The following is a 26,174-nucleotide window of genomic DNA, read 5'->3' as shown; positions in this document are numbered from 1 at the left end:
AATCTGACATAATTTCTCTCCCCTTCGGGTCGGGAAATTAAAACTGTCAAATGGTCACTCGGGATACAAATCGGTAATTTTAGAGCTCTTGTGTAATTACAAGTGATCATTCTCTGCAGTAGTTAAATGAAATTCATAATTGAGTAAAATTGAACGAAGGTAATAATTCATTATGTTTGTATGTTGTGATTTCTAGAACGTTTATTTATTCGACACTCTTTCGAGCAATGCCATTTCCTTCTAAAAATGCCAAGAATTAAATTTTACAGTGTCAGAGGTGAACAAACAATTTTTTTTTAATATTCAGTAGATATTTAAATGGTGTTTGACACCGTAAGGCAGGGGTCACCAATTATATTTCCTGAGGGTCCGTTTCGAAAACCTATGACACTTCCGGGGTCCGGAGTTAACACTACCTGTCTGGTTGTTACAATTCGGTAAACAAATCAGAAGGGTGCAGTGCGAAATTTTTAGGCAGAAATTGTTTTTAACAGTTTTTTAATAAATCCAAAACATCACCTTTTTTTCCCGAAAGTATGTTTTTATCATTTTTGGGTCATTTTAAACAAAAAAGATTTTCTGTTTCTCAAAACTTGATAGATTTCAAGTTTTAAGCGATTTATAAATAAACTGAAAAATGCGAAAATAAGCATTTTCGAAGCTTGAAAATTCATGTGTACATTATTTTTTTTTGCCAAGTGCCTAAATTGAAGTTTAAACATCCAATGTCAAGATTCTGATGAGTTATCGGGGTTTATTTCAAGTTCGACCGTTTGTTTTTATTGGCGTATTTAATTAGCACATTTTCAATAATTAATTGAATAAATAAATAAATCATTAAGAAAAAAATATGTTAATAATAAATTATAAAATTTTAATAAATGTGAAGTATTTGTTGGGCATTTTTTGCATAAGTACGTACAATATGTATAATAAGTGCGACAGAGACGCACCATAAATTTCGATGTGCGGCGACTTAAAAGTCGAGTGGACTCGCATAATTAACAATTAAAAAACAACGGTCTATATTGAAGTAAGTCCCGATTACTCGTTAGAATCTTGAAATTTAATTTATAAACTTCAGTTTATGCACTTGGCAACCTGAAAACTAATAATTTACATATGAGTTTTCAAACCTCGAAAATGCGTAGGTATTTTCACATTTTCAGATTTTAAATCGCTTATAATTCTAAAACCATCAACTCTTGAAAAAAATGACAAGAGACCTTTTTTTTTAATACAATTTTCGGGGCTAAAAGGTAATTTTGAATTTGTATAAAAAGATTGTTTTGTCCGGCATCCCGGGCCCCTTCTGATTTGTTTAAGGGGACATTTTTGAACAGGAATTCACAAAAAAACCGAATCAGAAAATTTGTCATTCTTTACAAATTTATCAGTGAGAAAAATGACATTTTTTATTATGTACAACCTGTCTGAAGTTTAGAGTGAGTTTGATGCAACTGATTCTCATTGGGGAGTTGAGATATTCATCTGTTAGCTGAGATCTGTACCGATTTTTAATAAAGTGCATTCTTGATAAAGCGGCTTCGCACACACAAGTTGAGTCAAACATAATATACAATTTCATGGCCAAATATTTTCAAAATGGCCAAACGCTATATTCTGAATTTAATGACGGTCCGCACAAAAGTAGCTCACGGCCCGGATGCGGACCGCGGTCCGCTAATTGGTGACCCCTGCCGTAAGGTATAAGAGGACTGCTTAAGTAATTAAAAGTAAGTCAGAGGTAAATTGTCTTATTTCCAGTGGCGGCTCGTGATTTTTACAATAGGGGAGGCTATACCTAACTGTAAAATATCTAGACAAATGTGCACTAGCAAAAAAATGTGCCAAAAAATGTAATTTAAGGCCCCATTTTTTGACCATTTTTTATTTACATTTCATAATATCATCCTAATTCATAATTTTCATGATATCATATCATTTTAAAAATAGTTAGTCTAATGTTGTTCTGAAGCTATTTTCTTGTGGCATTTTTACAATTGAAACTATTTATAGTGGGAAATAAGCCACAATATTATTAAAAAAATGATTTTTATTAACGTTTCGACGCCCAAATCGGGTGCCGTTGTCAAAATACAAAATACTATTAACATAAACAAAAATGTTGTTGCTTAGTAAAAAAATTCTTCTAATAATTTATTTAATTTGACTCATTTATATCGGCAATTCAGATACATAATATGATACATTTTAAAGTAGTTAGTCTAATTGTAAAAGTTTAATACCAAAGTTTAATAGTTAGTCTAATTGTAAAAGTTTAATACCAAAGTTTGTGTCGTTTATTTGTTAACAATTCCATCTATTTGTAAATAGATACCTATGCATATCAAAATAAATACAGATTTGAAGTTTTGCCGTCCATACATAATGAAGATTCAAATTTTTTAAGATACTCAACTGAATTTTTTTAATTCTAAACGCGGCCTACTGCGAATTCAAAAACACGATAAATTACCGATATTTTGCTTTGAGTTAGAGATATCGGAAAAAGTTTTTTGAGCAAGTTGTTCCAAATATTATTATAACCCACATACCAAATTTCATAACAAAATTCTCACTTTTAGATTTTTCATTATTTTTAGTCAGGACCCTAAAATTCGTTGTCCCGAGACGTACGCAACCACGCAACGGAGCCGAGAAGCTACTCTGCCTCCCTTGGTATATCTCCGGGCAGCGTGTGATGGCACCGTAGATGCCACTGTTAGGAGACCGGGTCTCCTTAAACGCCTGCTGCGCTGCACAGAGCATTAGCAACGGAGTCTGCTGGGCTTCTCGGCTCCGTTCATGAATCTCGGGATAACCCAGGGTCCTGCCTACAATAATATGTAATAAAACTGAGACGCGATCATGCGTTCTAATGCTAATGCTCCGTACGTTTGGATAATTAGTGATAATATGGAATTTACACGTTGTATAATAGTGAGACTGCTTGTTGTTTTCGCGATTCATGATAAACAAAACAGTGTAGTGTGTAAAAAAATTTATGGGGAGGCTGTGCCTCCCTTGCCTCCTCTGACGAGCCGCCACTGCTTATTTCAAATTATCTGAATTGTTGATGAAAATATTACCATCCCTGTCAAAATATTGCCAGGTAGGAAGTATTCAATAAAGGAAAATGAGTGTAAAAGCCAACTTTACGTTACATTTACGTGTATTCCCTTTTCTCCCTGACAATCAGACCCTTAATAATATATTTACCAAACTTTGTTTTATTTTGTTTCATTTCTGTGAACACATAATGTTTCAACCAAAATCTGCAATATCACTAAGCTTTAAAAACAACTGGCATTGACATATACGACTTAATGCAAATCGTGCACGTGTATTATACAACAAAAATCCACACGAAGGTATTTTAGGGGGTTATTTTGCAGGACCGGAGTTTTGAGGGGTTATTTCAACTTTATATCTTTTTATAACTGTTTTAAAACAACTGAAAGGTATTTACAGGCGAGCGGTTTACCTCGATAAACTGAACATAAAGTAACTAATTTTTTTTTTGTATTTCTACTGCACCAAACCTTTTTTATTCGATTCTATAGGTACCTATATTGTTCAAAGTTGAAATGTATTTAAAAAAAAAGACTAAGTTTTCAATCTAATAGCACATAAAATAATATTAAAAATATTACTCTACATTCCACTAGATTGAAAACAATGGGGGGACCTTCTCTGGTTACACCTCCGAGGCTTCTAAAATTTGCAAGCCATAACGGATGCTGAGACTAAAGAAGATGAGGGAATTTTACAATTTATAATTCACGTCCCATGTGCTCAGTGCGGTAAAGTTCCAACGATAATGGTTCCCTTCGTACTCCAATCAGAGTAAACATGTAAATCAAAAATGAATAACCATTTTCAATTTCGTTGCAACACGAAACTACAGCCGCATTATATTCTAGTTCAATCAGAGAGTGCAGCAAGCACCTCTACCGGTTTCGAAACTTATTAGTCTCTCGTCAGGAGGTACATATGCTGCTCTCTGACCCAACCAGGACAAACCCCGGCATGGATTTACGGGTTGCAATGAACGAAATGGCAGGGATGCCCAGTGGCAACTGCTAGCAAAAGACATTTAATATTATTTTATGTGCTATTAGATTGAAAACTTAGTTTTTGCTAACCGTTGCCGCTAGGGCATCATTGTTTTACTCGGCTCACTGGTATATTCTTGATAAGCAATTGGACGTTGTAACGGAACGTTACTTAATGAAAATATTTTAATTAAAAATCAATAATTTAATATTTATAAAATGCTACTTTTCCATCTTGCAACACCGCCAACACTGGACATTAGTTCCACGAGTAGCCGCTGTCGCAAGTATCAAGAAGAACTGTCAAATTTTTAAAAAGTTTCACTGTTAGCTGAACCTCCAAATAAATAAGTTCCAAGTGGTCGGTGGCTTTTTGAACAAAAAAAGGAATCACCTTTTAGTTATTTTTTTTTATACGGAAGCTATCGTAATTAAGTTGAAGGAGGAGAAAGTTTTGTTTTGTTGAAGAAGAAAAGTATTAATTTGGTAAAAATTTGGGATGATTGCTATCGGGTAAGTTGTATTATTACTTCATCCATATAGGAAGCCATATTGATGACCGGAAAATTTATAATTTCCATAAATTCTTTTCATTTCTTCTTGTCTTTATTATATATTTCGACTAACTATCTATAGATACAATTTTTAATATCATTCCTAGCTCTAAATCCACATGTTTCTATATAAAATTCCATAAAGTTATTCAAGGTCAAGTGGAACCTATGTTTTTGGTACAGAAAAAAAAAACAACACTTCTTTTAATGGATCCTGACCAGTTTTTATTGGAAGTTTAACTTCCAACTTATTTCCTAATTCCATAAGATTGATTACCCAAATTAACAATGGGTTTGTATCTTTTAGCCACTTGGAACCACTGGAATATTCATCCCACTAACATCAGGGATGAAATAAAAAAAAACTTTAGCGCAGTCACGGGGTAGCCTAGGAGCTGGAATCGTCTTTTGAGTTGGTTTTTGGACTATCATTATTTTGTTTGGAACTTTGGAAAAGACTTTACGTTAGTTGGTGTTGGACAGTGATTAAGTATTTTTTTTTATTATTATTTTCAAGAACATTAATTTTTTCTAAATAATTGGAACATTCAATATCTATTAAAAATATAAAATTAAATAAGTTTACATTATACTCCACTAAGTTATTCATAATTTTTTCAAACAAAAACAAAAGAAATAATTTAAATATTTTCAATTTTTAATAATAAATAATACCTCCTCTTCAAGGCTTCAAATTTGCATTTTTCTAATAAATTAATTTCTTTTGTTTCTTTTCTCATGTGTAAAGGTAATTGAGCTCAACTATCCGGAGAAAATTTGGTAAATTTTTTATATATTATAATTACTGAACCTTGGCTTTTGTCCCCCTCAGGGTAATTGACCATTTAACTTGTTTTTTTTATTATTGTAACCGCACATGAAGTTAGAGTTTTACCTCGAGTAGTGTGTTGGTTCATTTTTGTACCATAAATTGGATTTGACATTTCAAACCAATTTTTAGGGGTGGACTTTGTTCCTCTTTTGTTTAAACTACTCTGTAGACTGTAAATTGTACATACTTTATTAGTAAAATATTTTTTATTAATTTTAGGGCATACCTTGTTGGTACATATACGAATTTTTGTACATATAAGTAAAAGCTAAATACACTATTGATTGGGTTGTATAATATTTCTTTTATTACCTAGTGGTTGTCATATGTTTCTAGGTTTACTAATTTTATTGTCATAGCAACTAACTAGTACGAGTGCAGCAGTATAGGATACCTGGTAGAGCCATAGTCTACGCTCTACTGGCGCCCACGATTTATTGTTATTTTTCTATATTTTCTAGTCTTTGTTCATCTTGATATTCCCTTTATATCCATCATCTATATTCTGTAGATTTACTGTCTTTGACGGCGCGAAAATTGGCCGAACTATCCTTGAGTATCAAGGGCTCATTCTCTTCTATACCCTGCTAGCTTAACTACAGTCAGTTTCATCCATCTACTTCTGTTTCTGTCAATAGTTTACCATCTGACTTTTTCATTTCACATTCCCATACAAGTACTACTTGTACGCTAAGGTAGTATTTGTTACATTTGCTTCCCAACGTAGAAGCCCCTTCATTCCAATACATTTGCTTCCCCTTCTTTGCCTACTTCTGTTGGAGTTTAGATATTTCTCCCAACGGTTACTCAAACAGAAGTACCCCACATTTTTTGTTACAGTGGCGCCCAACGTGGGGCCATCTTAGGTCAAAGACAGTATTTTCCTTAGGTCATATTTTCTCTTTTATCTAAGTTTCTGTATTATTTTCTGTTGGTATACCCTCGCATCTTGTTGTTGATTTATTTTATCCCTAATTTTGTTATTACTATTTTTCAGGTACTCTTATATTGCTGTATTGTTAGATAAATATTTAAATACCCTATTTTTTGCTTATAGTTGTACAGCTGGCAGTCTATATTGGAGTTTATAATTTATTAGGAGTTTATATAATATATATTTAACCTAACAATAAATAACTAAAACATATATTATTCTATACATTTGAATACATTCAGACAATATTGGTATATTTTTAGGATCAACTAATTGTTGACCAAATATATAGGTACATATTTTTTTTTCAGAGCTATTTTTGAACATAACTGAAAATTATTTTCATTACTCACATTTACATTGATAACCTGATTATAATTATTGGTGAGATTTGTTGATTCTGTTGGTGTGTTGCTAATATTTTCTTCATAGATACCCTTACAAACTTAAATATACTTTGCTGGTCACATTTTTTATTTTGATTGTTTCATTGTTTGTTTTTCCTCTCATCATGTGTGCTTTTAAAGCAGATCACCTCTTAGTGAAAGAAGTGGATTATGAGTTGAGGATAAGGGAGGTTGAAGTTGAAGAATCTGCCAAGGTCGAGGCGAAACGTAAACTATTGCGAGGTGCTCTTCAACAAGAACAAGGGAATAGAAGTTTCCGACAAATTTCTGCTGCAGCTATTCCTTTTCCTGAACAACAACAAGGGATAAACGAGACAATTGAGGATCTTGCTAAAAAGATATCTGAGTTTAGAGGGACTGTACATGATAGCATGTATTCTAGGTACATCTCACGTCTTGCCCATATCTCTGGTCGTGTTCATTTACTAACTTGTGCTGATGAGGAACAACAAACTTACAAGCGCTCTATGTCTGTTAGGATTCTCGGGTTAGAAGGCGAACTTGATTCTCGAGTAAGTCCTGTAGCCACCTCCACTCCTATTTCTTCTGTTCAAGCCGCTAACCCTTTGTTACACCCCAAACCTATTCATATACATAAGTGGGGAATTTCATTTTCTGGTCAAGGTCACTACGATCAAGTAATTACATTTTTGGAAAGGGTGGAGTGTCTCCGTATTTCAAGAGGTGTGAGTGAGGATGATCTTTTTGCAGCTTCTGCTGAATTATTTACAGGTCCTGCATTTACTTGGTATATGAATAATCGTAATAGTTTTTCCACTTGGTCTGAGTTAGCTCAGAAATTAAAATCTGATTTTCTCCCTTATTCTTTTCAAGATGACCTCTTAGACGAAATAAAGAACCATAAACAGAAACCAAATGAACCTGTGACTATGTTTATTAACACAATTTTGGGCATGTGTAGTCGACTTGAGACTTCTCTAACAGACTCTGCCAAAATTAAAATCATTCTCAAATGTCTGTTACCTTCTTACCATAAGCAATTAGCTTTGATGGACATTCAAAGTATCACAGACCTCACTGAAAAGTGCAAACGTTTGGAGGAAACGTTATCTTGGTCTTCTCCACCTTCTTCCTCATCTCGACAATCACCTATTTCTTCCTCTCAGCCAAGTTCTTTTAGGCCCCGTTCATGGCAAAATAAGGGTCCTGAACGGAATGTTTCGGCATTGAATTCTGTTGTCTGCTGGAATTGTCATCTTCCGGGTCACACGTTTTTTGGGTGTGAGATCCCTCAAAATCGTATTTTCTGCCACGGTTGTGGTCGAGAAAATACCCTCAAACGGAACTGTTTCAAATGTTCGGGAAACGGAACGTTGGAGGTCCGTCCCCTGAGCGTTTCTCCTTCCACTTCCCTATCAGGGAACCAAACCCCAGCATCAACAGAATCTGCAAGTCCAAGCACGTCAAGCAACACAAACCCATCTCCCAGTCGGAAAGGGGTGTCATCAAAAAGATCAGCACGCTCCACAGATCAAAATCCATCAAAACAGTAAGCTCTAATTGTGATATATTAAGTCCACATGGTTCAAGTGATCATAGATGATCATCCATAAATACTCATTTAGTTGATAGTGTTGAACATAATGGTAAGTGTAGTAGTGAAGTAGTTCCCTTGTCTATACCCGTTTCTAGTTTTGTTAGTAATGATAATATGTCTGTGTTGTTACCCCATAATTTTGATAACCAAGCAGATGCTTTAGGTTTTGATATAAATTCTTTATTAGTCAGAAAACACAATGATAACCGACCGTATCTTGAAATTGAGATATTAGGACAATCATGCTTAGCTCTATTAGATAGTGGCTCAAATATTTCTTTAATAGGTTCTTATTCATTAAAGTTACTAGAAAATACTGATATTACTATTATGCCTATTTCTTCTTTGCAAGTGTCTACTGCAGATGGTACAGTTCAGTCAATTACAGGTAAATTTGAGACAGACATCTTAGTTGCTAATATTCGGAAAACAATTACATTTTATATCATACCTTCTGTTCGAAACTCCATAATTCTTGGCATGGATTTCTTAAATACATTTAACAGCACATTGAACTGTTCTGACTTTTCCGTTTCTATATCATCATTCAATTTGTCAACCCTCAGTGCTATTCGTGAGTTTTCTAGTTTGTCTGTCAGGGAACAAAAACAACTAGAGAATATCATTTCTAAATTTTCATCGATTTCTTCTAACGATAAATTAGGCCGTACTCATCTAATGTCTCATACTATTGAAGTGAATACTTCAACCCCTTTTCGACAATATCAGTATCCCATACCTCAAGCATGGCAGGCAGATCTAGAAAAGGAGGTTGATTCGATGCTCTCCTTAAATATTATCGAACCGTCCAAGTCTTGTTATTGCAGTCCGCTTTGGCTCATAAAAAAGAAGGATGGATCCTTTAGAGTTTGTTTCGATGGTCGGAAATTAAATAGTATCACTGCTAATAGGGACGCTTATCCTATCCCCAGAATAGATGTTATCTTAAGCAAACTTCAGAATGCTAAATACATCTCTTCCATTGATCTATCTAAGGCCTTCTTACAAATTCCTTTGAGTGAAGAGAGTAAGAAGTATACCGCTTTTGCTGTCAGTGGGAAAGGGCTATTTCAATTTGTTACCATGCCTTTCGGTCTTGTTTCTGCTCCCCAGACAATGTGTCGTTTAATGGACTTGGTTATCGGTCCACAACTTGAGCCATATGTCTTCTATTATCTAGATGATATTTTAGTTGTTACTCCTGATTTTGATTTACATATTGAAATATTAGGCAAGCTATTTTCACGCCTTAAAGAGGCTAATCTTACGGTGAATTTAGATAAATGTAATTTTTGTCGTCCTAATTTAAAATTCCTAGGATACGTTGTTGATAGTCAAGGTCTGAGGACAAATCCGGATAAAGTATCTGCTATTAAAGACTTCCCCATACCTAAAACCACCACCCAGTTACGTAGGATCTTGGGAATGTGTGGATACTATCGCCGGTTTGTGCCTTCTTACTCTACTTTGTTGTCACCTCTTACTGACCTTCTTAAGAATAGGAAAAAGGGCCAGACTATTACCTGGACTCCTGAGGCTGATGATGCTTTCCATCGCATTAAAGAAGCCCTTACCAGTGCTCCAGTCATGACCTCTCCTGATTTCAAGGAACATTTTTACCTCATGACTGATTGTTCGAATACAGCTTCAGGTGGTGTACTCTTTCAGATGAAAGACGGTTCAGAACACCCCATAGCTTACACAAGCAAGAAGCTGAACAAGGCTCAGAAAAATTACTCCACTACTGAACGTGAACTCCTTGCCATCATTCATGGCTTGGAGGCATTCCGTTATTATTTGGAAGGTCGTAAGTGCACACTTATAACTGATCATAGTTCGTTGTTGTGGTTGCATTCTATGCGTAATCCATCCCAACGATTATCTCGTTGGATTTGTAAGTTATCAGCGTTTGACTATAATATCGTACATCGCAAGGCTAATGGTGTTGTAGTAGCTGATGCATTGTCTCGAACGTTTGATGTCAACCTTCTTGACATATCCACCTTAGTTCCGGATACATGGTATCAGAATATGTTGGAGAAAGTTACCCAAGAACCTGGTCAGTACCCTGATTTCAAAGTAGAGAATAATGTCCTATATAAACATGTTATCAGTCCTATAGAGTCACTGTCGAATATGTCTGACTGGAAAATAGTAGTTCCAACAGCTAATAGGGAAGAAGTCTTGAGAAATTTTCATGATGATGTGACATCAGGTCACTTCGGGTTTTATAAAACTTTTTGTAAAATAGCTGAGTTATATTACTGGCCTGGTCTGCGCAATTCGGTCAAGAAATACATCTCTAGATGTAGAGTTTGTGCAACCTGCAAGCCAAGTAACCTACCTCAAGCTGGACTCATGGGTTCCTTCAGGAACATTAATTTTCCTTGGCAAATGATATCATTAGATCTTATTGGACCATATCCACGTAGCTATAAGGGTAATACATGTTGTTTGGTAGTTGTGGATTATTTCACTAAGTTTCCCTTAGTTTTTCCTCTTCGTCAGGCCACAACTCCAGCCATTTTAAAATATTTAGAAGAACAAGTTTTCTTACTATTTGGGGTTCCTCAAATAGTATCATGTGATAATGGACCACAATTTGTGTCCAAAGCTTTTAAAGATCTCTTGAGTAAATACAAGGTCCAAAAGATTTTTTATAATGCTGCCTACCATCCGCAGGCAAACCATACTGAGCGTGTTAATCGCAGTATCGTAACTGCACTAAGGTCTTATACTTATATGGATCATAGAGCTTGGGATCAATATATTCATTCAGTCGCTCAGGCCATTCGTACTTCTGTTCATGAAGTCACCCAATGTTCTCCAGCCTATCTTAATTTTGGAAGAAATGTTCCATTGTCTGGTGACTATTTTGGATTAATTTCTGAGAATCGTACTACTCTTCCTCAGATTTCGGAGAATCTCCATCGTCTGGAAGATCTCCAACAGTTACCCCCCATTTTTGCTGACATTAGGAAAAGGTTAAAAACTTCTTACCTCAGGAATCAGAGTCAGTATAATTTAAGGAAACGAGATTTGCGATTCTTTGTTGGTGATCGGGTCTTAAAGCGTAATTTTGTAAAATCCAGTAAGGGTGATGCCATTTCTGCAAAGTTTTGTCAGAAATATATCCCGTGCACGGTCGTGAGGGTATTATCTCCTTTAGTGTATGAATTAAAGGACAATTCGACGAACAAACGAATTGGTCAGTTTCACATAAAGGATTTACTGCCTGATAATACCATGGACGAGGTTGGTTCTTCCTCTTCAGATGAAAATTAGCTAAACAGAGTTGTTTAAGCTAATATCTTCCTCTGTTGTCTTTAGCTCGATTTTTACTGCGGTTTGTTATTTTAATCTAATGTTGTTTTGTCACCAGATAGGTTTTAGTTACATGGATTAATTTTTATCTTCTGGCAGTTTTTGGAGACTTCAATTTATTAGGTAATTATTGGATATGTAGTACCATATGTGTGAGTTCATCATTTTTTTTGTAATATAAATTGTGCATTTTAATTACTATCAGTTAATAAGCTTACTAGGTACTAGTCCTGTCATCAGCAATATAAAATAAATAGGGACTCAGACTTATTTCTTTTTGTTCTTTTTGATATACATCCACTACTTTTGATAGGAAGGATGATTTATATGTTTATATAATATATCTGGCAGTGTAGACTCATACAACTACTCATATTTATCTGAAAGGGGACTACGTTGTACACTACTATATCTTGACTTGTGTGTTACCTTTTGATATTTGATTATCTGCTATTTGTTTTATATCCTGTTATTGGATTTGCCATATTGGAAAGATGTTACAGTTTAATTTGCTATTGGTTTACCTTATCTATGTTGTCACGGATGTCCTAAATACTTCACAATAATTTATACCCTTATTAATATACAGTATGAACCTGGAATTAGTTGTAATTTAGATTTAGGTATGGATTCTTGTGTCTTCCATATTATTTACTCTAAGAATTAGTCTGTGTGTACTAGGATTTAGTGAATACGTGGGTTCGAAGTTGTTGTTCGGTACGTGGCCAGTGCTGTTCGATTAAATTTCGTAATCTATGTCTTTCATGGCAGAGTACACAGATGTTTATTCGTCATAACCAAGTTCAATCATGAAATGATTGATCCTTTTTTGTTGGATAATGACAACCATTTTTAGTGTAATTATCTAATTATTCCAGTTACCTTGTTACAGGTTGATAGGGAAGTTTATTTAGTTTATATTATGTCTCTTATTCATAGAGTTTGTGCTTTGACTATCCCTATACCTAGCAAGTTCATTTGATTCCATATTTAGGGTATTTAGACAGATGAGTTGTTATTGTCATTATATTGTTACTTCTTTCCTTAGGCAAAAGTTGTTGTTTAGATTCAGGTATATTTCCTAGATAATCCTACATATGTGAGAACATATCATAAATCTACAGTTTTATTTAAAATTGTTTGCTTGTTCTCGACATTTTTCTGTTACCCAGATAGTGGTATCACAGAACAGAATATTAGTTCACCACTTTATTTTTACTTATTATTGTGTCTGGTTATTGGCATACATCTGCTGTAGCAACATGCTATAACTAGCGAATACCAGCACGAATCAATTTTATTTAGTCACCGAATTCCTTTAGTCGATATACTTTAGGTATTTATCTTATTATCGGTTTAATTGATTACATCTCTGTTGGTTAGTATGGATAAGTGTGACATACATTACCTCACACTTTGTTCATTTTTTTTTGTTTATTAGATTTGGTTCATGGATGCTATGGTAACTCGATATAAGGATGGAATCGATCTATGGCTGTCCTTTTGTTCGAAACCATAAATTCTATATCTATATCCAATAGATTAGTTTGGTATAAGGTTTAGGTAGACCTAAGTTATTTATTTTATATAGTGTTAATAGAATTGGTCCATAAATCTTCCTGATCGTTCTTCTCTGGATATGCTTTTATGAATCTGGTGTCCATTGTTAGTCCGATTTTGGATAGCGTCCGATTGCTCTTATTTTGTGTTAATTATTTCCTTGTTATATTAGTATTATTTGGTATTAGTGAGAATTGTTCCAAAAATCTTCCTGGTTGCTCTTCTCTGGATATGCTGTTATAAATCTGGTGTCCATTGTGAGTTCAATTTTGGATTAAGTGTTCAATTCTTCATTTCCTTTAGTCAATCATTACTATGATTTTATTTTAGTATAGCTACTAGTTCCTTATTGTGCGAATTGGATCACATTTTGCCTGGTTGTTCGTCCTTGGATATGCCATCATAAATTTGATGTCCATGGATATTTCAATTTTGGACCTAGTGCCCAATTCGACACTTATTTGTCACTATAAATTTATTACTATAATCGAGTCAATATTTTGGTTTCTTCACTAATGGTTTATACAGACATTTAATATGACTTTGAGTCATCTTATGGAATCTGAAGAAGTCCATACTTTTTCTTGATAAAATTGTCTTAATCTTGTTAATCAATGTGTAATGAAGAAATAGACCACTATGGTTAGTGATATATTAAGTTTAGAAAAAAAAAATTTTGTACCTAAAATTTTTTTTCATCAAGTTGGAGGGGAATGTAACGGAACGTTACTTAATGAAAATATTTTAATTAAAAATCAATAATTTAATATTTATAAAATGCTACTTTTCCATCTTGCAACACCGCCAACACTGGACATTAGTTCCACGAGTAGCCGCTGTCGCAAGTATCAAGAAGAACTGTCAAATTTTTAAAAAGTTTCACTGTTAGCTGAACCTCCAAATAAATAAGTTCCAAGTGGTCGGTGGCTTTTTGAACAAAAAAAGGAATCACCTTTTAGTTATTTTTTTTTATACGGAAGCTATCGTAATTAAGTTGAAGGAGGAGAAAGTTTTGTTTTGTTGAAGAAGAAAAGTATTAATTTGGTAAAAATTTGGGATGATTGCTATCGGGTAAGTTGTATTATTACTTCATCCATATAGGAAGCCATATTGATGACCGGAAAATTTATAATTTCCATAAATTCTTTTCATTTCTTCTTGTCTTTATTATATATTTCGACTAACTATCTATAGATACAATTTTTAATATCATTCCTAGCTCTAAATCCACATGTTTCTATATAAAATTCCATAAAGTTATTCAAGGTCAAGTGGAACCTATGTTTTTGGTACAGAAAAAAAAAACAACACTTCTTTTAATGGATCCTGACCAGTTTTTATTGGAAGTTTAACTTCCAACTTATTTCCTAATTCCATAAGATTGATTACCCAAATTAACAATGGGTTTGTATCTTTTAGCCACTTGGAACCACTGGAATATTCATCCCACTAACATCAGGGATGAAATAAAAAAAAACTTTAGCGCAGTCACGGGGTAGCCTAGGAGCTGGAATCGTCTTTTGAGTTGGTTTTTGGACTATCATTATTTTGTTTGGAACTTTGGAAAAGACTTTACGTTAGTTGGTGTTGGACAGTGATTAAGTATTTTTTTTATTATTATTTTCAAGAACATTAATTTTTTCTAAATAATTGGAACATTCAATATCTATTAAAAATATAAAATTAAATAAGTTTACATTATACTCCACTAATGCCTGGTTGCACCAACAGATCTTAAGCTCTAGCTTAGCTAAGATCTGCTTATAAATAGGGCCTCCTTGAGTATCACTTACGTTGCACCAAAATTTTAGATTCTTACCTTATTATCAATTATATCTATTATTATATTATGGTATTCTTTTTGTATTATATTATAATTATATTATATTAATTCTTATGATATTCTCGACTTAAGCTTAAGATCTGTTGGTGCAACCGGGCATAAGTTATTCATAATTTTTTCAAACAAAAACAAAAGAAATAATTTAAATATTTTCAATTTTTAATAATAAATAATACCTCCTCTTCAAGGCTTCAAATTTGCATTTTTCTAATAAATTAATTTCTTTTGTTTCTTTTCTCATGTGTAAAGGTAATTGAGCTCAACTATCCGGAGAAAATTTGGTAAATTTTTTATATATTATAATTACTGAACCTTGGCTTTTGTCCCCCTCAGGGTAATTGACCATTTAACTTGTTTTTTTTATTATTGTAACCGCACATGAAGTTAGAGTTTTACCTCGAGTAGTGTGTTGGTTCATTTTTGTACCATAAATTGGATTTGACATTTCAAACCAATTTTTAGGGGTGGACTTTGTTCCTCTTTTGTTTAAACTACTCTGTAGACTGTAAATTGTACATACTTTATTAGTAAAATATTTTTTATTAATTTTAGGGCATACCTTGTTGGTACATATACGAATTTTTGTACATATAAGTAAAAGCTAAATACACTATTGATTGGGTTGTATAATATTTCTTTTATTACCTAGTGGTTGTCATATGTTTCTAGGTTTACTAATTTTATTGTCATAGCAACTAACTAGTACGAGTGCAGCAGTATAGGATACCTGGTAGAGCCATAGTCTACGCTCTACTGGCGCCCACGATTTATTGTTATTTTTCTATATTTTCTAGTCTTTGTTCATCTTGATATTCCCTTTATATCCATCATCTATATTCTGTAGATTTACTGTCTTTGACGGCGCGAAAATTGGCCGAACTATCCTTGAGTATCAAGGGCTCATTCTCTTCTATACCCTGCTAGCTTAACTACAGTCAGTTTCATCCATCTACTTCTGTTTCTGTCAATAGTTTACCATCTGACTTTTTCATTTCACATTCCCATACAAGTACTACTTGTACGCTAAGGTAGTATTTGTTACATTTGCTTCCCAACGTAGAAGCCCCTTCATTCCAATACATTTGCTTCCCCTTCTTTGCCTACTTCTGTTGGAGTTTAGATATTTCTCCCAACGGTTACTCAAACAGAAGTACCCCACATTTTTTGTTACAACGTCTCTAATTTTATTTTTGCTGATGACCATAAATTTAGTTTTTGTACGATGACCATATGTTTACTTGTAGTCGAAATCTTTCACTTACATCATTTACTTTGTTTATTAGTTGCTGTAAACTGTTTAAACTATCTGCAAAAATAACGGTGTCATCTGCATAGCGAATGTTGTTTAGGCCTTCTTCGTTATGTGAAAAAATATAATGTGAACAAAATATCTTCTAATTACCAATATAAGTAAAATTGTGTAATAGTACATAAATGAATAGTTTTTTTTTAGTTTTTAACCTGATGAGAGGTCTATTAGGAGACCCGAAACGTTGTTTTAAGAGAATCGTTCTATGAATACCACCAGAGACATACTTCAATATGACTCTGATTTCGATATTTGATTCTTTTTTTGTTGCAATACAATTTCCAGGTTATAATTTTATAGTACTATAACGGTACTATTTTGAAAATGCCAAGTAATAAATAAATGCCATTCTATGGAAATATGATTCCATTAAATGTGAAAGTCAAAATTCCCCTACCTACTACCCTGTATCTCTCTCTCCGAACCCTATTCTCTTTCAAGCCTTAACACGGGTGTGAGAATGGCTACCCATCCCCTCGCCAAATGGCACAGAAGGCCTAGGCAAACTAGGGGTGGGTCAGAATAGAAAAAGTGCCGTTGTTATTGGTCATCGACAGATGACACGCTGAGCATCTACTTCTTCGGCTATTTTGTATCGCCCCTCGAAGAACGGTAGATGTTATTTCTAGCGGATGCACAAGGGGAACCACTACCCTATTCGTATTTTCTAAGAGGGAAGGATTTTTATATAGGTCGAGCTTGTAGTGGGTTTTCATAGGGTAGTGCACGTGAGGTGGAGGTATTTTTGTTGGCTTCATATTCCTTTACTAAAAATATCAGAATATGGAAATTTTAAGTTGTTCTTATAGAAATTTATGTAAAAGAGTAATTTTGTGGTTATGAAAATCAGACGCAAGCGTTATGAAATCAGATAAAGAAAAATATCTACCAATTTCTTGTTTATTTATTCATTATGCAAATATTTATTCCAGTTCTACATCTAAATGGATCTAATCATAGGGACTGAAAATGGAAATGGAACATTCTAATGTCGAGAGTGGGATGAATAAGAGCTGAAAAGGAAAAAGTAGGAGAATATCCTCTGAAATGCAAGGAAAAGTTTGTTAATATTCTCTTTCCCTAGTTCCATCCCTCCTTGTGGAGTATTGGACGCTTATGCATTTCTTGGCCATGAGTAGAGTTCTGACAGGCCGTGTCAGCGCATCTTCTTTTGTGTTTATTCTCTGGATAAACTTTGTACTAGTTCTTTCCATTCTCTTCTATATTTTCCTCTCTTTTTGACTTCGCATCTTAGTTCAATTTTTTCGTGTTCTCTCGTCGTAGTTCTTTTCCAGCTATTGTCTGGTCTTCCTCGCTTGTTTTCCTCTCTGGTTGGTATTCAAGTAGGTACCTACTTGTCTTGTCTTGCTATGTTGCTTTGATCTTTCCTTTTCCTCAAAGTGTAGCCAATCCATTTCCATTGTTTTTCCTTGACTGTAGTAGATATGTTAGGTTGCTTTGTTCTTTTCCATAGTTTTGTATTAGTTATGCTGTTGGGCCAGTATATTTTCAGGATTTTTCTTAGAGATTTGTTTACAAAAGTTTGCAGTTTTTTAGTTGTAGCTTCGTCCTGCTTCCATGTTTCTTCTCCGTAGAGTAGTATCAGTGGCGGCTTTTCTTTATGTGCTGCTGAGCTGCAGAACTACCAAACAACCATAGCAAATCTTAATTATTAAAGAATAATTAATATAGTTTTATTTCAAATCTGCCATATTATCATATTAAACATCAACTGTTAATAATAATTCACCAACAACGATGATTAATATTATTTTTTTTTACGTATTTACTCCTCTAGTGAAACCGTATAATTTTTTTACGTATTTGGTGCTCCAGTGAAGCAATCTTTTTACGTATTTGCTGCTCCAGTGAAGCCGCGTCGATAACAACCGAAACACTGGCAGCGGTAAAATGCATTTATTAGGCAAACGGCGATCTTAGCCGATGTGCTTCGGCAATCGGCTGATTAACGGCCTCGGAAATGTGTTTGCGAGCTGCAATTCACGACAGTTATTCGTGACCGTTGCATCTGTGCCGTGTTTAGAAATTCTTAGGTTACAATTTTGTTTAATTTCGAAACATTTCGAAAAATATAATAATAAGTTTCCTGAAAATGAATTGGATTTAACTTGTACAGCTTATAACTTCTTTGATAAAAACCGTTTGCGAACAGTGTAGAACAATATCGAGTGTAGAACATTAAAAGGTGCAGTGCCTTTACTAAAATTTATAATTTCTAATAATTTAGAGGACACATTAACAGAAACCAAAAAGTTGATACAAATTCTGGTGACTACGCCAATGACCACAGCAGAAGCTGAACGTAGTTTTTCAACTTTAAAACGGATCAAAACATTTTTAAGAAATTCAATGCGCGAAGACAGATTAACAGCCCTTTCCACACTCTCGATAGAAAAAAAGTTCATCGCTTCAATACCGAACTTTAACGATAAAGTAATCGAAAAGTTTGCGACAAAAAAGGACCGGCGTATTAATTTCCAATTTAGAAAAATGCAATAAATGTAAGTTAATCAGATTTTTATAGCATGTCGTTATTAGTTACTATTAATTAGTATTAAAGCTAATTTTATTGTTTTTGTTTTCGTATGTTATTCTATTTCTATTATTTTATATTGGCCGTGGTTCATGCAGCACACCCTATAGCAGATGTCACGAGCCGCCACTGAGTAGTATACTTTTGGTGTAACTATTAAAGATTTAAATTTTTTTTGTTCCTGGTATTTCGTTTGTTTGCCAAATTCTATTTAAAGCGTTGAATGCATGTTGAGCCTTTATCATTCTCGTCTGCGTATATCCTTTTTACATTCCCTTCTCCTTTCTATGACTGATGCCAAATATGTGAATTTGTCTACTTCTTCTACTTCCTTACCGTTTGTCATTATTTTATTATTATGGGTGGTTATTATTTTTTAAGAGTTTGGTTTTGTCTGTGTTCATTCGAAGTCCGATCGTGTCGGAGTAGCTACTGTGCCAATTTGTCAATCTTTGTTTGCATATGATTTCGATTTTGGTGTTCAGTTAGCAGACGAATGTAATCCGGAAATTTGAGGTCTTCTAACTGTTTGAATAGGTTCCACCTGATGCCTGTTCGATCGTCAATTAGGTACTTTTTTCATTGCCCAATCTATCATAATAAGGAATAGGGTAGGGGATAGTACACAACCCTGTTTGACTCCATTTTATACGACTATCTCTTCTGTTACTTCACTTTAATGTTCCAGTCTGGCTTTGTATCCTTCGAAGAGTTTAATAAAGCTTATGATTTTTAGTGGTATCTCATATTATCTTAAAATTTTCCATATATGTATCCTATTAGCCAGTCAAAGGCCTTTTCGAAGTCGATAAAACTTACATTTATATCTTTATTACATTCATTTGTTTGTTCCAAGATAATTCTAAGGGTGCAAATGTGGTCAATGGTGGAACGTTTGGCACGGGTCTAGGAAAGTTTGTCGAGAACACTTCGTCGACGGAAAATTAGTCGACAAACAGTTGGTCGAATGCACAATTCATCGAATGTACAGGGTTATTCACCATATTTTGACCCCCCTGTAAACTCCTTTATTTACAGAATTAGAAAAAATGTAAAATACAAAAGTTATTCGATTTTTAAAATATGATTTTTTGACATATATAACATACTAGTGACGTCATCTATCTGGACGTGATGACGTAATCGACTATTTTTTTAAATGAGAATAGGGGTCGTGTGCTAGCTCATTTGAAAGGTAATTCAATTCTCTATTCAGTAATATAAACATTAAGATAATTATTAATACAGGGTTTCCAAAAATGTTTATTTTGAATTAAATTAATTGACACAAAAAGAAGAATGTATGTAATTTATTTAATTTAAAATACATTTTACTGCTGTTAGAAAACAGAAATAAAATTTTATTGCACAAATAAACATTGATTTTGGTTTAAATTCAATGTTCAAACTGCCAAGAGGTAGAGCTTCACGATACGATACAATATCGATACTTTTTAAGTATTGAGTATTGTATTGGTTATGCCAATGAAGTATCGTATCGAGTATCGATATCGGCAATACTTTCTTATAAAAATATCGTATTCATATTGATTTCGATACGACATCGATACAATACTCGATAAAATATCGACATAAAAATGATTATAAATCTGAGCTGTGTAGGCCCTTTATGCCCACTTTTGCATGGTTGGCAAATGGACATTATTCTAAAAATATTACGAATATATCTTATAACTTATATGTATAATCTTATAAAGATTGAATATGGCTGAATGCTTGTTTAAAAACTACTTTTGGAAATATAGGGAAATCCCCGGAGATTCGGAATAAATCGCAATTCAGTATTTTTGTTAAAAATTATTTTTGAGTCATCATCACTTACTTCTATAATATTGCCACAAATGCCACATGATATAAACGGGTCTACCCCAAAATCCCGACAGCCAAAATCCCGACAGCCACAATCCCGACAGCCAAAATCCCGACACGCCAGAATCCCGACAGGTTTGATAAGTATCTTTTTAACATATAATTCCATTTATTTCTTGTTTTTTGTTTATGGCCATCTGTTTTTTATTTTTTGTTACTAAACAAAAGTATTTTGTATTAAAAGTATCAAACAAAAGTCGGAATTTTTACTTATGCGAGGATTGTTGCATGTCGGGATTTTGGCCTGTCGGGATTCTGGCGTGTCGGTGTTTTGGCCGTCGGGATTTTGGCTATCGGATTTTGACTGTCGGGATTTTGGGCGGCACCGGATATAAACAGTGTAACCATAACAGACGTTTACTCACTCTCAAGAATTTCAAGTTCATGCACTCAAGTGTAAAATATTATAACAGCTGATGCTTGGGTTGCAGATCACTTATACTTTTATGTAATAAATAATTATGATCTAAATACTTATTCCACAAAATATAATCAAACAACTGTGGCGTTTTATTTTTTTCTCGATATCTATATTTTCAATAATATCGAGGCAAGCGTATCGACAATACAAGAGTATTGTATTGATTTCAGATAATGAGTATCGTATCGACATTAATATTGCTAAGGTATGTATTGTATCGGTATCGTATTGGTTTTCGATACGACATCAATACAATGTCGATATTTTTATCGAATATCGTGAAACACTACAGGCAGATGGGTGGCAGATTGAACATTGAATTTAAGTGAAAAGTAATGTTTGTTTGTTCAATAAACATTTATTTCTGTTTTCTGACAGCAGTAGAATGTATTTTGAATTAAATAAATTACCTACATACATTCTTCTTTTTGTGTCAATTAATTTAATTAAAAAAATTTTTTTGGACACCCTGTATAATTAATCATGTTAATATTTATATTATTGAATAGGGAATTGAATAACCTTTCAAATGAGCTAGCACTCGACCCCTATTCCTATTTAAAAAAATAGTCGATTACGTCATCACGCCCAAATGGATGACGTCACTAGTACTTTATATTTTATATTTTTTTCTAATTCTGTAAATAAAGCAGTTTACAGGGGGGTCAAAATTTAGTGAATAACCCTGTACCTGTACAATTCGTCGACGAACATTTGGTCGAATGGATTTTTCGTCGACAAACTGTTATTTATCTCTAGGATAAACGGATTAATGATGACAAACCACGGATTATTGGTTTTTATTTTGTTAACTGGAATATTGTATTATTCATATCTAAATTTATTTTTTTTGGGGGTTTTGTTAATTTTTTTTTTCTAAATCTTTTTCTAAATTTAATGGAAAAATTGTCTGAGGTGGGAGAGAAGACAGCAAATATAAACCGAAACCGATATTTTAATTAGTGATGTAAATTTTTCTTTTTGGTGTCGGCGCACTTGCGAACTATTATTCCCTTTGGGTCTTTGTCAACGAAAAATCCATTCGATTAAATGTTCGTCGACGAATTGTACATTCGATGAATTGTGCATTCGACCAACTGTTTTTCGACCAAATGTTGTCAACTAATTTTCCGTCGACGAAGTATTCTCGACCAACTTTCCGACACCGGTTTAGCACCGAAGCCTGCTTGGTTGCTTCTCAGTTGTTTATCTAGTTCCGGCTTCAATCTTTCCAATATGATTTTGGTCAATACTTTGGATGTGGAAATTTATTAATATTAGTTAATATTATTCAAGAGAGAAGTTATTCAAGAGATAAAAGAATGAAGGCGCTGTTGATATAAACAATTATTAGTATTAGTATATTCGATAATTCGTAGTGTACTGAAGTGTCCCAAAACAAAATCAATCTACGAAATAATAAGATAAAAATGAATAAGTACTTAAGAGAAAAAAATGTTTTTGAAGGGATTTACACCATTCAAAACTTAACATCATTGATAATGGTGTAGTGAACATGAATAGAACCCCATTTTTATTCTTCGAGGGGTGGAATTATAATATGTAGGTTATGTTTTGTACCGTAGGGAATTGATGATGGGTCTCATATATTCCTATCAATTTATATAAAAATACAATTGGACAAATCCGACAGAGCAATATAATGTTACTCAACATTAATCTCAAATTGTTTTTTGTGCCGTTTTAGTTTTTGTGAATCGGTGATTCCATTGGCCTTTTCTTCTTATGCTTCACTTCAAGAATTAGGCTTAAAACCTGTTCCGTCCTTAGTCTTGTTATATTCTTTGGGAGCGTCCCATGTCTCTCTTTCTGCTTGGTTTATATTTTGAAACCTATCTTACCAATCTATCGTGGTTCATTCTTTCAATATGTTCTCTAAATTTCAATGTCTTTATACCTTCATTATATATACCTATTTATACTTTTATACCTTCATTTCTGATTTGGTCCCTCAACGTTTTTTTGGTTTCCTTCATTTCACTTCAAATTCATTTAGACTGAATGATTCTTCAGCTTTCTTGTTTTCGCATCGTCCAAGTTTTACTACCATATAGACCGTCTACTTTCAATACAAAGGTCAACCACGATTTTATCTCATAGGTATGCCTTTTTGTGTACTGCTACGTTTCGATGCAGAGAAACATCGTTCTGTTTCTGCAGTTGTCACTGGCATCGTAACAAGTAATTGAAGAATTCAAATTATTTCAGAAAAATCATCTTGTAAATTATTTTCCATCAAAAATTTACGTAAGTGGACTGCCCCGGATAGTTAAAATCGGATCTTCTATTTTGTTCTTTATGATTCCTCTTCTCCAAATATGTAGGAAACACGGAAAGCGGTAAAAAGTCTTGATACACAACCAGTAAGTTTTTTCACAAATCTCCATGTTAAATGATCTTTTATAACCCAGACCTTTGCTCTTTGGTACATTCGTAATTAAGAAAGGACCAGGCAACACTCCTTATGGGAAAGTGGACCCGGTCAAATTTGATGAAAGTTTGGTCTTGATGTATAGATTAAAAAAGTCCATGGCACCTGGGTTTGAATAACTACTATTCTCGAGTTACAGCCTTCTGAAGTTATTGGATTCGGGTGCTCGGTTTACGTTAAGTGCACTAATTTACGGTCAAGTGAACGAAAATATTTATTATTAGAAGAAGAGAAACTCATGTTCTTCATACATACTTGCGTGTTGTATATGAATTTGCGGTCAAAAATAGTTGGATCGTATTTTAGTCTTCAGAAAACCTCCGAAAAGTCTTTAGAAAACTAAAGAAGTGCGGTATAAAATGTGCTGCTAGATCGATATAAGCATTATCATGTTTTCATGAATGCTTCTCAGTTATGCAATACCAGCAAAACTGCAGTTCGGCTTTATCTTAACTACTGAAAACTACTGAACAGTGGCGGATCTAGGGGGGATAGGGGTAATTCCACCGGTAACATGTTCCAGAATTAATGAAATAACTTTATTTAACGAAAATGAACGAGATGGAGCCATCAAAACACATTTATAACCAAAGAGCGGATAGTGTGACAAAAAGACGTAAGCCCAGAGCACGGGCGCCCATATAAAAATTTTTAGGGGGGTGGCAAACGTGAAGATGTTGCACATTATATTTTGTATACTTTGAATAACCATATATAATTCAAAGCACCCGAAAAGCCAGGGGGGTACCGCCGCCACCCCTGCCCATGGGTTTGGGCGCCCATGGCCCAGAGTACGATTTAAGGACCAGAGAAGATGAGTTACGGGTGTTAAGAGTACGAAATTGGAAAACCAAGGCGGAGGATAGAATGGAATGGAAGCTAATTCTCGAACAGACCGAGGTCCACCAGGGGTTCTACGGCCAATGATGATGAGCTTTTTAATACAAAATATTATGGAGAATAATTTTGTAGGGTTATTTTTATAACAACTATAATATTCATACTTAGGTATAATCATATAGAAGAAATGGTCAATGGAGAAGACTTCATAATCATGATTGTGCTAACTTTTCTGTTTTTAACTTAGACTACCTAAAAGACCTTACGATTGGGATATATCAAATTAAGCTGGCACCATCATACAAGATAAAATAATAAGAGAAAATGACGAAGAGTTTCAAATTGATGAGAATATGGATGAACCGGGATTCATAAGAGTTCGAATATTTTCTAGGTTTCGGCAAGCTACAAAACACAAAGTATTCATTTCCTATACGGTTGATGAATATAATGATGAAGATGAGCCTGTAGAATAACCGATTAACGGGTACCTGTCAATCTGGTGCGAGAACTGTAGGTACTTGTGCTCATATCACCAGTGTGTTATGGTTTTTAGGCTTTGCAAGATATCAACACAATGTTAAGTATCCTGATAGGTCGTTAGTTAACATGACGTATGATGCATCTAACCGAAATCAGCAAAATGTTAACATACGAATAGTCGAAGATGATTTAAACCCGATTTCCATAGACAATTGTAATTAATATTTAGCATTTACAAACTACCATTTACTTTGTTTTTTTTTGTATTGAAATCAAGTCCATGGTTTTTACCTGTCTTATATCTGATATGCCGCACAAGTTTCATATCAACTAATGTATTTTTTTATGTTTCAACAATTTTTTCTTTAATTATTCTGGAACATGTTACGAGTGGAATTACCCCCACCCCCTAGATCCGCCACTGTTCAGTAGTTTTCTAAAGATAAGGCGAAACTGTAGTTTTGCCGGTATTCCATAACTGAGAAGCATTCATGAAAACATGATAATGCTTATATCGATCTAGCAGCACCTTTTATACCGTACTTCTTTAGTTTTCTAAAGACTTTTCGGAGGTTTTCTGAAGACTAAAATACGATTTAACTATTTTTGACCACAAATTCATATACAACACGCAAGTATGTATGAAGAACATGAGTTTCTCTTCTTCTAATAATAAATATTTTCGTTCACTTGACCGTAAATTAGTGCACTTAACGTAAACCGAGCACTCGAATCCAATAACTTCAGAAGGCTGTAACTCGAGAATAGTAGTTATTCAGACCCAGGTGCCATGGACTTTTTTAATCTACACATCAAGAAGTATCATTGACCAAACTTTCATCAAATTTGACCGGGACCACTTTTCCATAAGGAGTGTTGCCTGGTCCTTTGGTTTAGATATTTTTAGTTTTTTTTTCTAAATAGAATGAAGAAAATTTAATTGATGTTAAATATTCCACGCCAACTTTTACATCCACAAATCCCTCCAATCTTATTATTGTTCCGAAATTCGAACTTTTCACAAAAGCAAAATTTAAATGTAGGTACATGTGCGCCGCCGTGCACGTTAAAAACACCATAAGATCACAGTCAATTTGTGCACTTGTGGGCATCAAGACTTGTGGGCTATAGCGGGAAGCGGGATGTGTGGTGAGT

At 34.0% G+C, this 26,174-nt stretch overlaps 1 protein-coding gene across 8 annotated transcripts in view; it reads left to right on the top strand.

Moving 5' to 3' along the window:
* The window catches only part of LOC114329613 (E3 ubiquitin-protein ligase FANCL), a 787,641-nt gene that overhangs the window by 194,557 nt on the left and 566,910 nt on the right, over nucleotides 1-26,174 (top strand). The window lies entirely within an intron of this gene.

This window comes from Diabrotica virgifera, chromosome 3 (genome assembly GCF_917563875.1).
Source record: "Diabrotica virgifera virgifera chromosome 3, PGI_DIABVI_V3a".
Lineage (NCBI taxonomy): Eukaryota > Metazoa > Arthropoda > Insecta > Coleoptera > Chrysomelidae > Diabrotica > Diabrotica virgifera.
Note: the sequence above shows the minus strand (reverse complement) of the source record. Positions and strands in the feature narration are given on the sequence as shown.